Consider the following 12,625-nt stretch of genomic DNA (forward strand, 5'->3'; position numbering starts at 1 on the left):
ACCACAATAGATTTCAAAATAGATATGGAACTAGTCTATGCAAGCCTATATTAGTCAGTGAAAGAAATTTATATTTATCATATTCTATTATCTTGCTATGGGGAACAAGGGACATATCCTTAATTGAATTCTTTATGCTTTCTATGTTCAAAAATCCATATGCCATAGCTTTCAATATTCAGAGAAAGAAGCTAAGAAAAACAGAAAGAGATAAAAAAAGGGCAACTCCTTACGCAAGCTCTTCAGGCAATGCCTGTGGGGGTTCTTTAGTGAAGGCTAATGCATTGGAAATGATGAAGCTGTGAGAAGCTAAGCCACCAAGGATGAGGTCTCCTGACTGGTGATACTTGTGAAGTGGAGGGTGTGGATCATGGACATGACACTTCACAATGTGAGTCTTGCATGTCATTTCAGGAAGCAGTGTCAGCAGCAAAATAGCAAATGTCGCCATCCTGAGTCTGAAGGCAAATATTCACTTGAGAAATATGACATTCTTTGAATGTCACCAGCTGATTTAAATGTTCATTCAGTTTTCAAATAGGTCAGAACCCTGAAGTTTAAACACCACTATACCCTAGCAGTAGTTACAAATTCTAATGGGTATATTGACTAAATAACAACTTTCAATTTCTTTCCTATTCAAATTGCACAGGGGGTTCAACATGCAACATAATGAATAATAGTAATTGCTGTAATAACAGAGGGAAATAATTACAAAGTCAAGGTTGGGGTTCCTCTGTGTAATTGCAGAAGGAAACTTGTTTGTTACATCTGAAGATTTCCTCTTTCCTTCCATCTACTTGAGTATCAAAGGATGCTTTGGCTTGGATGAGTATTTGAAAGGTAACTTTTAGGTGAGATCACAGCAATGTGTTATATAAGGGTCTGCGTCCGAAGATTGTTTGGAAACTACCGCTAGTGTAGAATTCAGTGGCCAGGTTGCTCACTGGTGCAATAATGTTTGAGCATATAACAGCAATAATGGCACAACTGCCACACTACCCTTTAGTTTCCAGGCCAAATAAAAGTGCTGGTTTTTCCAATGAAGCCTTCAGTTGTTCAGGATCACAATGCCACAAGGACTGCCTCTCCCCAAATGAACTGACCCAGACCATGTACTCATCATATGAGGCCCTTCTTCCTGTGCCTGCTCCACAAGAAATGCAGAGGGTGGCAACACGAGAACAGGCCTTTTTTTGCAGTGATTCCCTATTTGTGGAGTGCTCTCCTCATTGTGGCTCACCTGCTACCGTCATTACAGTGGTGCCCCGCAAGATAAATGCCTCGCAAGACGGAAAACCCGCTAGACGAAAGGGTTTTCCGTTTTGGAGGTGCTTCGCAAAACAAATTTCCTATGGGCTTGCTTCGCAAGGCGAAAATGTCTTGCGACTTCCTGCGGGTTTTTTTTTCCTTCCCCCCTTTTTCTAAGCTGCTAAGCCGCTTATCTGCTTATCCGCTAAGCCGCTAAGCCGCTAAAAGCCGCTAAAAGCCGCTAAAAGCCGCTAATAGCGCTAATCCGCTAAGCCGTCAATGGGCTTGCTTTGCAAGACGAAAAAACCGCTAGACAAAGAGACTCGCGGAACGGATTAATTTTGTCTTGCGAGGCACCACTGTATATATCTTTAGGCACCAGGAAAAATCTGTCCAGGCCATGCACATGCATTATTTGGCTAAATTCTCTGAATCTCAGCATCGCCCGTGAGCCAGTGTACCAACTGGACTCATGCACCTCAACCCCGACTTGGCTAGGCGAGCTGGGTAGCACTGCCAGAGACCACCTTTCTCACAGGGACAGGTCACAGTGCTGTGGACTCACAGCTTAGAGCTGAGAGCACCGGATTCACTTGCACAATAATACAGTCGTTGCGCAGCAGCGTTTTGCAGAGTCTTGCAGAGTATAAACCACTCGGAGAGCAGCTCTGTAGAGTATCTTCCTTTTATTCTATAACTACAGCTATAATACAAAACTATATACAGAGCTAAATATTCTGAACATAAATCAATGCTACTTTGAGTGCCTGCAGCTGCTCCTAGCAGCAATCTTATCTCTAAACACGATCTCTAGCACTCACTCTCTCTCCGACACACTGACTGACTGACTCTCTCTCACACACAGATGTGGTGCTGGGCAGAATAATTAGATAGCAGGACATGCCTCCTCCTCTCTGGAGAGTCAGCAGAGACCATCAGGAGATCATCAGGAGATTCTTGGATATGGGAGGGGTGAAATCTCCTCAACTCTTAGAGTTTAAGTTACACAACTCTGCTCAACTCTGTGTTATAGGTTCATGGGTTGCAAGATGACTTGCTCTAAATAATTCAAGTGTATGGCCACATGTATATACATAAGGAGATCTTGCTACAGAGTGCAAGGGTTTTGTTTTTTAGGCAAGAGAGTGTGTATATATGTTCAAAAGATAGAAAGGTCCAAAGAAAATTGAAATTGAAGAGATCTACCAAGTAAAAAAAAAATCATAAACACCCAAACAACCAAATATCCATTGATTGTGCAAACTAGAGCAAAACACACCGACATTCATCCAGCCTTTCTTCTTATCAGCTGTTCCTTATCATTCAGTTCAGGCCTTAAAACAATGATGTAACATTTAGGGGAAAAGATGCACCCCACCACCCCAGCACTGGAGGCTAAGATGGAAAAGATCTCCACAGCTACCATGTATTTTCCTTTAGTGCTCAGGTAGGAGGGAATAAAGGATAACCAAACACTGCAAAAGACCAACATGCTGAAAGTGATGAACTTGGCTTCATTGAAACTGTCAGGCAATTTCCTGGCAAGGAAAGCCACATTGAAACTGGCCATAGCCAGAAAGCCCATGTAACCCAGGACACAGTAAAACACAGTTACAGAACCCTCATTGCATTCTAGAACAATTTCTCCATAAATTGTTTTTTTTTTTTTTTAATAATATTTATTAAGTTTTAGTTTAACAATAAAATACATATGTAATAACACAATCTTTTCCAAAATCCACATTTCATATTCATCTTTGGACTTCCTCACAACCCTTGTTCCTGCTTTCTAAGCTCATAAATTTTACCAGCAAATTATTAACTTGGTTGAATTCATATAATATAATTTTTCAATATTAATATCTCAAATTTTAAAATTTAACATACTCTTATTGACACTTAATTATAAAATGTTACTTATCCAAAATTTATCTTTTCATCTTCCAATTAAATTTAAATTTGTATTCTTTATAATTAGTTTGTTGAAGCCATGTTTTTGCTGATCTTACATCTTTCTTAACAATCATACAATTTACAATATTTTTGTAGATAGTCCTTGAATTTCTTCCAATCTTCCTCCACCAGTTCTTCTCCCAGGTCTCGGATTCTGCCCGTCATCTCCGCCAATTCCATATAGTCTATCAGTTGCATCTGCCATTCTTCCAGTGTGGGTAATTCTTGAGTTTTCCAGCTTTTAGCGATGAGTATCCTTGCTGCTGGTGGCGCTGTGGGTTAAAGCCTCAGCGCCTAGGACTTGCCGATCGAAAGGTCGGCGGTTCGAATCCCTGCGGCGGGGTGCGCTCCCGCTGCTCGATCCCAGCGCCTGCCAACCTAGCAGTTCGAAAGCACCTCCGGGTGCAAGTAGATAAATAGGGACCGCTTACCAGCGGGAAGGTAAACGGCGTTTCCGTGTGCGGCTCTGGCTCTGGCCAGAGCAGCGATGTCACGCTGGCCACGTGACCCGGAAGTGTCTCCGGAGAGCGCTGGCCCCTGGCCTCTTAAGTGAGATGGGCGCACAACCCCAGAGTCTGTCAAGACTGGCCCGTACGGGCAGGGGTACCTTTACCTTTTACCTTTATCCTTGCTGCTGTTGTAGCGTACATAAAAAAGGTTCGATCTTTCTTTTGCACACTCTGACCGACAATGCCCAAGAGAAAGGCCTCTGGTTTCTTAAGGAAGGTATACTTAAATACCTTTTTCAGTTCATTATAAATCATTTCCCAGAAAACCTTCACTCCTGGGCAAGTCCACCAGAGGTGAAAGAATGTTCCTTCAGCTTCTTTACACTTCCAACATTTATTATCAGACACATGGTATATCTTTGCAAGCTTGACTGGGGTCATGTACCACCTGTAAATCATTTTCATAATATTTTCTTTCAAGGCATTACATGCCGTAAATCTCAAACCTGTGGTCCATAACTTTTCCCAGTCAGCAAACATGATGTTGTACCCTATATCCTGTGCCCATTTTATCATGGCTGATTTGACCGTTTCATCCTGTGTGTTCCATTTTAGCAGCAAATTATACACTCTTGAAAGTATCTTAGAGCTGGGTTCTAACAGTTCTGTTTCTAACTTTGATTTTTCCACCTGGAATCCTACCTTTTTGTCCAACTTAAAATCTTCTTTAATCTGAGCATAATGTAGCCAATCTCGCACTTTATCTTTTATTTTCTCCATACTCTGCAACCTCCAGTTATCTCCATCTTTTTCTATTATTTCCCAATATTTCGGCCATTTGGCCTCCATATTGAGTTTTTTCAAGGCCTTAGCCTCCATTGGTGATAACCACCTTGGGGTCTTGTTTTCCAATAAGTCTTTATATTTCAACCAGACATTAAATACTGCTTTTCTGACAACATGGTTCTTGAAGTTCTTATGTATTTTAGCCTTGTCATACCACAGATATGCATGCCACCCAAACGCATTGTTGAATCCTTCCAAATCTAAAACATCAGTGTTCTCAAGAAGTAGCCAGTCTTTCAACCAGCAGAAAGCTGCTGATTCATAATACAACTTTAAGTCTGGCAGGGCAAAGCCCCCTCTTTCTTTAGCATCAGTTAATATCTTAAACTTAATTCTGAGCTTTTTCCCTGCCAGACAAATTTTGAAATATCTCTCTGCCACCTCCCAAAACACTCCATTTTGTCTACAATCTGCAAAGTTTGAAACAAAAACAACATTTTTGGCAATACATTCATCTTAATAGCAGCAATACGTCCTGTCAAAGAAAGTTTCAATCTTGACCAAACATCTAGATCCCTTTTAATTTCAGACCAACATTTTTCATAATTATCTTTAAATAACTTCCTGTTCTTCGCTGTTATGTTTACCCCTAGGTATCTTACTTTTTTAACCACATTTAATTCTGTCTCTTTCTGAAACCTTTCTGATTCTAAAGAAGTCAATTTTTTTTCTAAAACCTTGGTTTTTTGCTTATTAAGTTTAAATCCCGCCACTCGACCAAACTCATAAATCAATTGCAATACCCTTTTAGTACTAGGCTCTGGCTCCTGTAGGGTCAAAACTAGGTCATCTGCAAATACTTTCAGTTTATATTGTTTCGCTCTGACCTGGATACCTTCCACCAACCGGTCTCCTCTGATCATATTCAAGAGCACTTCCAGGACCGATATAAATAACAAAGGGGATATAGGGCAACCTTGTCGTGTTCCTTTTTCAATTCTAATCTCTTCTGTCACCACATTGTTTTGCTCTGAATAAATCGCCTCTATCCCATTGTAAAACCCCCGCCCCACTCCCAATCCTTCCAAATTTTTCTTCAAAAACTTCCAGGAGATATTGTCAAAGGCCTTCTCCGCGTCTATAAATATCAAAACTGCTTTTGTATTAATGTTTGTTTGCAAGAGTTCCAGAATATCAATAATGTTCCTCGTGTTTGCAAACAAATGTCTACCTGGGAGAAAGCCTGCCTGGTCCTTGTGAATTACTTCATTCAAAACTTTTTTTAAATCTACTTGCTAAAATGTCTGCAAATATTTTGTAATCCACATTTAGGAGGGAGATGGGGCGGTAGTTCTTAAGTTGTGTCTTTTCAGTTTCTAGTTTGGGTATCAATGTGATGAAAGCTTCTTTCCACGACTCCGGTGCCTTCTTCCCCTCCATAATTTCATTGCAAACCTCCATTAATGGATGTATCAAATAGTCTTTCAATGTCTTATAATATTTGGAGGTAAGCCCATCTGGCCCTGGAGACTTACCCAGTTGCATATTCTGAATGGCCTCCTCGATCTCTAATTGTGTTATTTTATAATTCAGGATTGTTCTGTTCCGCAGAGACAACTTTGGTAAACCATTCTTCTTTAGAAACTGTTCTATCTCTGATTCATTTTGCGGCCCTTGAGTATATAGTTGTTTGAAATATCTCTGGAAGCACTTTCTAATTTCCACTGGGTTCTGAATATTTCTTCCCTCAATTTCTAAACTTGTTACTGTGTTCAGCTTTTGTCTCTTTTTCAGCTGCCATACTAGCAGCTTTCCACATTTATTTGCCGATTCAAAGGATCTTTGTTTCATTAACTTAACTTTCCATTCCACTTCCTGGTTTATCAATTTTGAATATTGTGCTTGATAATGTTTGATTTCTCTTACTATCTCCTTTGATTTCGGTCTCGATCTTAACTTCTTCTCTCCTTCTTTAATTTTCTCCAGAATCTTATCTTTCTTATCGTTCTGTACTTTTTTCTTAATAGTATTCTGTTGTATCAGAAACCCCCTCATAACCGCCTTACTTGCGTCCCAGACAGTTCTTTTTTCCACCGTAGTGTTCAGGTTTATCTCAAAGTAGTCCTTCAAAGCTTTTTGGGCCTTTTTAATAATGTTCTGATCTCTAAACAAATTGTCATTCATTCTCCATCTAAAGGAGCCGGTTGGAGTTAAACTCATATCCATTTTCACCGCATTATGGTCGGAGCAAGTCTTTGGGCAGATTTCCACTTTTTTTATCTTGGGTGCCAGGCCTCTGGTTATCCAAATTTGGTCGATTCTTGTCCATGTCAGTTGGGCTTCAGAAAAGAATGTTCCTTCTCTTCCTAGAGGGTTCTTTGTTCTCCAAATGTCAATCAAGTCCATGTTGTCAGTCATTTCAAAGAATGATTTCGGTAGTCTGCCGTCTTTTGTCACGTTTTGACTATGTGACTTGTCCATGTTGGTTGATACCACTCCATTCATATCTCCCATCATGATGATGTTATCATAGTCCAGATAGTCCAGCATAATCTCATGCAGCTTCTTGTAAAATTCCGATTTTCCCTCATTTGGCGCATAAATTCCTAATAACAAAAACTTTTCTCCTTGGGTCTGGATCTCAATTGCCAAAATTCGTCCTTGTTCATCTTTAAATAAAAATTTTGGTGACAGGCTCTCTTTTACATATATCACCACCCCTCTTTTCTTTACTCGATCCGATGAGATAAATTCTTGGCCTAATCTTTTATTTATTAACACTTTTCTATGTAGCCTAGTCACATGTGTTTCTTGCAAGCAAATAATGTCCAATTGTTCTTTTTTCAAAATATGAAATATCCTTCTCCTTTTCTCCGGAATGTTGGCGCCATTTATGTTCCAGCTCAGAAGTTGCAGAGACATCCTGGTAAAATCTGTTATTGTTCTGGTGGTGGTATCTTTTTATCCTGGTCTACAGACCCCGAAGGTGTAGGTGTAGGTACAAGCTGTAATCCAGCCCCTGAGGGTCTTTCAAGTCCTTTCTGAAGGTCCTCCCCGTAGGTATTCAAAAATTTGTCTCTGTCTTCAGCTGTTTTAATTTTCACCTTCTTCCCCCTGAACGTAAAAGATAGTCCTTGTGGAAATTCCCACCTAAAGATAATCAAGTTGCTCCTCAAGAGCTTGACTACTTCAAGGTAGGTGGATCTAAGATCCAAAAGTTGTTTAGGAATATCCTTGTAAATCTCTGCTCTTTTGTCCAAAATTTCAAGTGACTTTCCATAGTGTAGTCCTAGTATTTTGTCCCTTTCCTCCTTGGATCTCAAGGTAATCAAACAATCTCTGGGCTTGTCCTTCTTTATAAATTTCCCAAGCCTGAAAGCAGTCACAATTTTAAAGTCCTTTTCTTCCTCCAAAGGCCACCACTTGGAAAATTCTTTTGTTAAAAACTCCGTTAAGTTCCCTTGTTCATGTTCAAGTTCTGGTATAAACCTCAATTTTAAATTATTTTCCCTGGCCCGAAGTTCAATCATAGACAGATAGGCCTGTTGTTCCCCAACCTTCTTGTGGAGTGGTCTCACCTCCTGCTCCAATACCGCAGTTTTCTGGATGGCTTCCTCTGCCAATTTCCGATTTTCTACCGTGGATTCAGATAAGTTGCTAATTGCTTGCGCGTTCAGAGTGACTTGTTCAGTTAACTTGTTAACAGATTCTCTGGTCTGGTCAATCTTTGACGTTTGTTCATCCACCTTTTTATCTAAGCTTTCCAATTTTTCAAGTATTTTGTCTAATACTGAAGCAGTTCCACCTGCTGCCATATCTTCACCCAACAGCTGCTCACTTTCTTCTAGTTCCAAAACATCAGGGACTGATGATCTACGCGGCTGGGAAAGTAAATTCAAAGTTGTTTGCTTTTTTCCTCTACCCGCTCTTGTTTGTCTCCCAGTGCCGCTCATTCCACTTCTGTCTACGAGTCAAGGTCAAACTGAGTATATTCTCATGGGAATCCACAAGCCCGTAAGATAAACAACCAAATAGGAGGAAAGGAAACCAAAAGAAAAGTCACGTATAGTTAGAAAACCAAAAATCCTCTAGGGGGAGTCCACTTGTATTGTAGGGAAGGAGTCAAATTAGTTAATATCAATTATTAAAAATTTTCCAAACTTCAATACTTTAAAAAGAATGTCCAAACAGCCTTTAATTTCCTAGAAAACCTTCAGCAATTATATTTGGCAGAGTTGGTCTCAATATATAACAATGTCTCAATAAGTGCAGAATGTAACAGTTCCAAGTAACAGTTCCATTTAGGCTCAGCTAATACTGGCTCCAGCAACAAAATATCAAAGTCTTGCAATCTGACAGTTCTGGTGTCTAGGCAGCCCGACTGCCTGGGATTTTTTGTCAATTTGTAAATCCAACAGTGGAGGTATCACACAGTTCATGAAATAAAATGAGGCTTTAAAAAGTTAAGTCCTAAAGTAGCTTAAATAGATGTAAGAGTTGATTGTCTTTTAACACCTCTTCAAAGACTCCAAACATCAAAGCCTTTGCTTTAGATCTTAGGCAGTGGCAAGAGACGGACTTCCTGGTTACGTCTCTCGCTTTTAGCCGAATTAACAAAAATTTTAGTCCCGAACCTTGTCTTTTCTTATCTTACTCACGAGTTGTTTGTTTCAAGCCGAATGATTCCAGGAAAAGAGGACAGCGCTCGCCGACAGCAGCTACGTGGCTTCACTCCACAGAAAGAGCGATTGACTCACAGCACCGCACACCCTTCTACGTTCCGGAGCTTCTTACGAGGTCCCTTCTTCGTTTCGGGGAGCGCTCCTGGTGCCCGCCGAGTCCCACAGCCACAGGCTTACGCTGCCTGTGGTTTTCCGATGTGGGTCTCCGCTGCGCCGTAGCGGACGACCCGTTCCTGTGGAGCTCCCTCTTCACAGTTAGAAGAGGGCAGCCATTGCTCCGGAAGTCCAGAAAGCCCATGTAACCAAGGACACAGTAAAACATAGTTACAGAACCCTCATTGCATTCTAGAACAATTTCTCCATAAATTGAGTGCTTATCGACATCTGGGAATGGGGGAGAAAATGCCAACCACATAATACAAATGGTTGCTTGAATAAAGGAGCAGGAAATCACAATGGAGTTGGCCAGCCTCTTCCCCACCCATTTCCTCATCCTGGATCCTGGTTTGGTGGCCATGAAAGCCAGAATCACAGTGATCGTTTTTGCCAGCACACAAGAAACAGCCACGGAGAAGAAGACATGTCACCTTCTGAGGCTGTCCAATGAATTGCAATGCACAAAGGAAGCAGAGCAGGAGGGAGAGGAGGAGCATGTAGGTGAGATCCCGGTTGTTGGCTTTGACAATGGGTGTGTTGTGGTGCTTCAGAAACGTCCCTAGCACTAGAGCTGTGATGATTGAAGAGGAAAGCGAAAAAGAGGCTAAACTGATCCCCAAAGGTTCTTCATAAGACAAGAAGCTTATTTCCTTCAGAATACACAAATCCTGGTTTTTGTTGGGATAATATTCATCTGGACATTTAAAACAGTCATTCATATCTGGAGAAGAAGCAATGAGTTATGAGGTTTATACTGGTGTCCCAAACCATACAATCCATGCTAATCTTGCATGTTTATGCTAATCATATGTGGGACATGCTAATCTTGCATAAAGTTTATGTAATCCTGTCATCCCAAGAGACTCCAAGCAATGACTTATCTATGAAAATTGGGCATTTTTGAATATATACAAGAAAACCTCAAATGTAGTGCATTACCAAGGACAATGTTACACCAGGTCCTGATTTTCCTTTTCCAAGGCAGTTTATAATCAATGTTGAAGACAATTTAGTAAACTGTTATGCTATTTTCATTTATTTAATCTAAAATGAATTAAAATGTATACTTTCTTCTCAACTAGTACATTGTGCTCGCTTCTCATGTCACACCTCTCTCTCTCTCTCTCTCTCTCTCTCTCTCTCTCTAGCAGCTGGAGGAGAAAAGGACAGAGGTGAAGAGAGAGACCTCTGGTATAGGGCAGTATATAAATTCAATAATAATACAAAAGGGGGGCTCTGAGTGAGGGGATGCCTTCCCCATTCTTTGGACTACCTGAGAAACTCAACAAACCTGCTGCTCCTGGAACTGGTTGTGGAGAGTGCAACTGAATGGCACATAGTTGTGGGCAGCCTGAGGAAGTACCATCCTGCTTGTGCCTGCTCGTAAGAAACAAGAGACTAGGGTGATGCCCACTGTTTCCAGGAACTCTTCTCATTGCAAGACTCTTGTGGGTGAGCTGAGAGTTTGTTTGGACCCTACATGAGGACCCAGAGGCTGGGAGGCGGAGTGTGTCAGAAGGGAAATTAATATGTATATTGCATATTTTTATATGCAACTGCATTTTATATAAACAAAATTTCCGGAAGCCAACCCTCTTGTTTGCCAGTAATGAGACAACAGGATTTTGGAAGATAAATATGAACCACAGAGGCCATAATCTTCCAAGCCTATCCCAACTTCCCTATTGTTGAGTCAATAAATAACTAGCCACACTGCATTTGTGGACCTGAATGAGACTTCAAGGAGGAGATTGCTCATAAACACAGAAACTCATACAAGGATGTCAGATGAGACCAACCCCTCTCTTTACATGTTCTGAGGTCTTGGGATGAAGTTTAGACAAGGAGGCCATGGGCGACCAGCTCACATTCAAAACAAAGTCAAATGATTCCACCAAGAAAACCATATTGGATTTTTGCATCTCCAACAAGGCCCTCTGACTCAGACTTACCATAATCACTTTGTGTTCCTTATTTTAGAGGCCTATTTCTTTACATATAGCCAATCATATTAAGAAAACTCTGGGTCTTACCCTCATACGAAATCTTCCCTGCTGGGCATGAGATGCAATCATAACAGCAAAATGGCTCCCCTTCCTTCACTTTCTTGCTAAAACCTGGCTTGCAAGTCTCAGTGCATAGGGAAAGAGGTCGTGTCTAATCCACAAATGAAAGAGGACAACAATTATATTTTAATATTATTACCTTGGAAGTTCTGAGGTTGTAGGGCAGAGGGGGCCCAGATCTTTGTTTACCAAAAAAGAAGCCAAATTTAATAGGTGGGTTGGATCCAGGTACATCTCTACATGTCCCACATATGATATATATGATATGAGGTCTGCGACAAATGGGTATGCTCTGAACAAAACACAGTTCAAAACAATTTGCCTCAGGTGCAAATTGGGGAGGGTTTCTAGGCCACATTTGGTTTTCCATCCCTGCACAAGAGATTTTGAGAGGTGGGCAGTGGAGCTGTCCAACTTTCATGTTATATCCTAATGATGTCATATGATTAAGAGGTGGGCAGCCCTACCCACCTGAAAAAATAGACCTGTGACACCAAGCCTAATAAAATATAAAATATCAAATTTCCAAAATCGTATTGCCATTACACAAATCTATGGTGCAACCACATTTGGAATACTGTGTACAGTTCAGATCACCTCAAAATGGACATTGTAGAGTTGGGGAAAGTTCGGAAAAGGGGAACTAATACAATCAAGTGGATGGGGTGACTCCCTTACAAAGAAAGGTTACAGGTTTGGGACTTCTTTAATCTAAATGAAAAATGAATGAGAGGTGATTTGGTAGAAATTTACAAAGTTAAGCTTGGCATAGGGGAGGTGGATACAGAAAAGTGTTTCTCCCTCTCTCATAACACTGGAACTCATAGACATCTGATGATTCAAGACATTCAGAAAGTACTACTTCAGTCACCTCATATTTAAATAATTTTCAAGTATTATTCTGCTTTTTTGAGGTGCACCTTTTCCCTTGTTCTCTTGCATGCATCTTCGTAACTGAGATGGCCATCCGCCATGTTTAATTATTCAAAATGTTTTTCCCTCCTACCCTTTAGATCTAGAAAAGCTATAGTCATTGTCCTACTGTGTATATAGATATATGTATACATATATACATATATACATATATCTATATAGATGAAAGATAGATAGATAGATAGATAAAGGTAAAGGTAAAGGTACCCCTGCCCGTATGGGCCAGTCTTGACAGACTCTGGGGTTGTGCGCCCATCTCACTTAAGAGGCCAGGGGCCAGCGCTGTCTGGAGACACTTCCGGGTCACGTGGCCAGCGTGACATCGCTGCTCTGGCCAGAGCCAGAGCCA

This window comes from Podarcis cretensis, assembly GCF_951804945.1.
Source record: "Podarcis cretensis genome assembly, chromosome: 13".
Classification (NCBI taxonomy): domain Eukaryota; kingdom Metazoa; phylum Chordata; class Lepidosauria; order Squamata; family Lacertidae; genus Podarcis; species Podarcis cretensis.